This window comes from Urocitellus parryii, chromosome 2, assembly GCF_045843805.1.
Source record: "Urocitellus parryii isolate mUroPar1 chromosome 2, mUroPar1.hap1, whole genome shotgun sequence".
NCBI lineage: Eukaryota > Metazoa > Chordata > Mammalia > Rodentia > Sciuridae > Urocitellus > Urocitellus parryii.
Window position 1 is genome coordinate 206220947 of NC_135532.1, and position 5174 is coordinate 206226120.

General features: G+C 40.1%; 1 pseudogene; it reads left to right on the forward strand.

The window, feature by feature from the left end:
* Positions 1-262: 262 nt before the first annotated feature.
* LOC113198826 (proteinase-activated receptor 2 pseudogene) lies at positions 263-1234 on the forward strand (annotated as a pseudogene).
* Positions 1235-5174: the final 3940 nt, after the last annotated feature.

The following is a 5174-nucleotide window of genomic DNA, read 5'->3' on the forward strand; positions in this document are numbered from 1 at the left end:
CTATCTTGCTCATATATGATTGACAGGCATGCCCCACTCAAACCCTATAACAATTGTATGCATTCCAAAAATAAACTGAGCTACTGGACGACGACCTGAGGTGGGTCTCCCGCCAGTTCTCTCACCAGCTCCCGGAGTCTGTGTATTGATTCCGTGTCTCTACCCGCTGTGACAAGGTAGCGGAGCAACTAGTTGACCAGAACCACAGCACACCAGTCTGCTGGTGGACTCTGCCTCCTGCAGTCACATCGTGGAAGCAGTGATGGAGGTACTAACCCAGGACCCTGCACATATTAGGATCCAATAGAACCTCTAAAGGAACAAGTCTTATTGAACAAAGAAGCCTCCTGCTGTGATTTATATGGCTAATCTCACCTTAGCAGACCTCCTGTCTGTTATTTGGTGCTTACCCTCACACATGGCAACAACTGAATTTAAAGGAAATCTCTTTGCAAGGTTCTCATTGACTTTTTCTACAGCAATATGTACTGTTTCATTGTCTTCGTGACCTGCTTGAGTGTATAAAGGTATTAGTGAACCTCATGGACCACACCAGGAAGAAGGCAAACATTGCCTTGGTGTCTCCCTGGGAATATGGCTTTTGATTCTGCTGGTCACTGTCCCCTTATATGTCATGAAGCAGACCATCCACATTCCAGCTCTTAATGTCATGACCTACCATGATGTTTTGCCTGAGGAGGTGTTAGTGAGGCACATGTTCAATTACTTCCTCTCTCTGGCCTTTGAAGTCTTTTTATGTTCCCTTCCTTTCTCTCACCCTCTACCTACATACTTATAACCAGAAGCCTCCAATCTTCTGCCCTGAGTGAACACTAAGAAAAGAAAAGGCAGAGGGCCTTCAAACTCATTGTCTCTGTCCTGGCCATGTACTTGATCTGCTTCACTGCTAGTAACCTTCTGCTTATGAAACATTATTTCCTACTTAAAAGCTGAGGCCAGAGCCATGTCTATGCCATATACCTGGTATCTCTGTCTGTCTGCCTTCAAAACCTGCATCAACCCTTATCTCTATTACTTTGTTTCACAAGATTTCAGGGATCATGCAAAGAATGCTCTCCTTTGTGGAAGAATCTGCACTCTGAAACAAATGCAAATATCCATCACTTGAAATAAATTCTCCAGAAAATCCACCTCTTACTCTTCAAGTTCAACCAGTATTAACCTCCTATTAAATTTTCCAGCTCCACTGATGGAGTTTTACAGGAGAATGTGAAGCTGTCTCACCATTGTGGGGAGGCGGCTGCTATTTCTTAAACAAGCAGGTCTTAGCAGAGAGGATGTATATACAGCTTCCCCAGGATTGCTGGAAGCTTCCCGATTTGCATGAGAATAGTCTTCCACATTAACAAAGGTATGTGTCAGAATTCTACCACTCAGATGTTCCGAAAAATGAACTGACAGAGCAAGATATAGGAGGTAGTGAAAAGACAGAATCACAGTTACCTGCTAAAACTACACCTGGTGGGCTGGGAAGATAGGGAGATAGCTCAGTTGGTATTGCCTCACATGTACAAGGCCCTGGGTTTGATCCCCAGCACACACACACACAAAACAACAACAACAACAAAACCACTACACCTGGGTTTCCATCCGAGATTATTTCTCCTACATCTGGGCTCCATCTTACCCTTGGTAGTACTTGAGGGCCTTCAGAGAGAATCAGTGTATCAGTTTGATTCACTGATTTTACAAATGACGACATGAACACGAAACAAGCTGCTCAGAGTTAGATTTCCAACCAATAGCAGTGAGATTAGGTTAGGCAATAGAATTCAAATGTTCAGTGATCAGCGTTTTTGTATGCTTCATTAAAATAACTGGGAATGTTGTTAAAAGTATAGGTTCCTCAGCTTCAGAAAGAAAAGGTCAGACTATGGGAACAGGGACATTTTGTAAACCTGTGTGATTTTTATACACAGGAATTTGAGAAACAATGATCTGAGCTTTGCTTCCACTTGACAAGGTGCCACAACAGTCTTTTTCTCTAAAAAGAGAAGACATCATGAATGTTTTGTACCAGGCACTGTGGCACACGGCTGTAATCCCAGTGGCTCAGGAAGCTGAAGAAGTAGGATCACAAGTACAAAGCTATCCACAGCAACTTGTCCAGGTCCTGAGCAACATAGCGAGAACCTATATCAAAATAAAATAAAATAAAAAATTAAAAGGGGCTGAGGGTATGGCTCAGTGGTTAAGCACCCCTGGGGTCAATTGTTGGTACCAAAATAAAAAAAAAAAAAAGAAAAGAAGAAATTCACCAGGCACAGTGGTACATTCCTGTAATCCCAGTGGCTCAGGAGGCTGAGGCAGAAAGATTGTAAATTCAAAGCCAGACTCAATAAATTTTGAGGTGCTAAGTAACTCATTGAAACCTTGTCTCTAAAGAAAATACAAAATAGGGCTGGGGATGTGGCTTAGTGGTAGAGCAACCCTGAGTGACCTCCCCCACCAAAAATTAATCTCTAATATAAATAAATATTTATCTAATCAATATTCTAAATATTTATATCTGGCACTGTTAAGATTGAAAGAATATACAGATTAACTCTCCCTTTTTTCATTCACCTGCTTTCTAAGGATTTCATAAGACTGTGGCTATAAATGAGTTCACTGCATTAATAGCCACTGTTGCTAGCTTGACTCTAACCTCATCTTCTTCACTCTGAAAAATGCCATCCTTGTAATTCCATTTACAACCTTTTATTTCCTATCATCTTGAGAGTTGCCCTATTTGCTTATTTATAAATTCTACAATGTTCCTCACACAGGTCAATCCAATTGCACAGAGATTATGCATTTGTATCTTGTCCCTTTATGTGATTTTTTTCCAGAGGAATATTACTTTTCCAACATACTCTACAACCAGTATTCCCAAACAGTAAGACCTAGTCAAATGGGGCCACGTGCTCACAAGATATCACAGAATTGGCACTGCCTGAAACACAGGCAGATGGAGGGCAGGCAGCCACTATCATTGACTCAGTAACCTCCTGAGGTCCATAAAAACAACACTGATGGCTTCAATGTAGGTAGGTACATGCCCTATAAAAATTAATAATATGTAATTACATATTTTAATGTGTATATATAGACATAAATGTATACATAATTGTATATGAATTTATTCACTACAGAAAAATAATATATATTATGTATATATATTTATATATTGTATATATATAAACATCTTAATAATATGTTTGTATTTACATATATATATATATATATATATATATATATATATACTAACATCTATCAAAATATATAGTCTTAGTAATATATGTTAAGGACATAATTGGTGGTGAACTTTATATTTTAAGTAGAGTTGGGAGTTGGCAGATTTTTAAAAAATATTGTTTTCACAACTACTTGAAAAAACAGAATTAAATGACTTATGTAAGTGAACAGAAAAATTTAAAGACTATAAATGTAACAACATATGTTAAGGCAGGGGTAATTTCTCAAGTTGTGATATCTAGTGCAGATATTTCTAGTGCTGGTATATGATAGAAAAATCCTGAATTTGAATAAGTGATTTTTGATCTTGATCCCCACCCCCTCTCTCATTTTCCTTCATCGTTTGCTCTCCCTGAACATATATTTCATCCCTTCCAGCAAAACAAATCCCTTTGCCCCTTATCTATCATTCTTGCTAATGGAAGTAGTTATTTCTTATGAAGATTAGGCCATATCAAAAACTGTTTTTTCCCAATATATTCAACATTCTATATTCTCTGAGTAATATCGTCCAACCTTCAAAGCCCTAAATCTTATTAGAAAAACTCAATTATCATTTATTCTAAGGTGTCAAAGCCTGGGAATTATCCATGTTACTATCGCCTCTGCCTGTAGGCCAGAGGCTCTACCCACATCACCACCCTTTCTTTTTCATTAAGAATATTGTACACCAGCATCTGTGTAGCCCTTGTCAGCCTGTTTTGCCTGGAGAGTTTTGGATGTTGACCATCTCTCTGTTTTTTCTGAATCCCTTTCAGTGCAAATTGGCAAGAATGATGGTATAAAATTATCATAAACTCTGTGGGTTTCCCATATCTGTCACAGGGATACAATCTTTTAAACAAGAGTCTTTTCCACATATCTTTCTGAGATATGTGCCTCTCTACTCTCCAAAGATTTCTGAGAGATCTCTGTCACATGGCTAATCTCTTCAAAATGTCTTTAGTGCAACTATGTACTATCATTATCTGTTGCTTCTGAAGAACTGGGAAAACTTTTAGTTTTCCCTCCAGAACCTTTCTTTGTGAAAGAAAATCTTCTATTTTAGTTTTTCTTGCAATCTAGATAGGGCACAGATTTTCCTGAAACTTTAATTTCTGATTATATATTACATAACATTTCTCTTTTAATTTACCTCTTTCCTCTTGCATTTCACTAGAAACAGCACACATACACAAATACACACAAGTTGTGTCTTTAATGTTTGCTCAAAACTTTTCTCCACTAAACTTCCAACTTCACACCTTAAAAACTCTGCTTTCCACATAACAGTAGAGTTCAATACCGTTCCTTTCATAAGTATGATACCAAGCATGGTAGAGATTAAATATTTAAGAAGTAGAAAGAGAGTTGAGCTATACCTCCACAGTAACAGGATCAGAGAGACACATAAATACACTTGCATGGGACCTGCTGAGGAACTTCTAACAATATTCCACTGAAAGGAGACCTGCCGATAACTAGTAAGTCTGTGTGAGGGGTCAGTTTGTCCCAGGCGAGTGAATCTCGGCACGCAGATCAGGGACACAATCCCGCCGGCCGCCACTGAACTGCAGCAAACATACGAACATACTGGGCCCCGCAGGCCTGAGTCTGTGAACTGACTCTAGCGGCTTGGCGCTAGGAACAACACTCCCACGACCCCACCCCACCCCCAGCCGGTTCGGAGCAACACGGATCAGGGACACAATCCCGCTGGCCTCGGAGGCGGCTGGCCTGGGCCCCACAGGCCTGAGTCTGTGAACTGCCTCTAGCGGTTTGGCGCTAGGACATTGGCAGCGCTTAGTGCTGAGTTCCAGCTTTGAGACAGAGGAGAGAAGCGGTCCAGATTGGTTCCAGACACCGGTCGGACCACAGAGGAGGACAGCAGCCGCCATTTCGGAGAGATGATGTAATCATCCCCATGTTCTACTGAT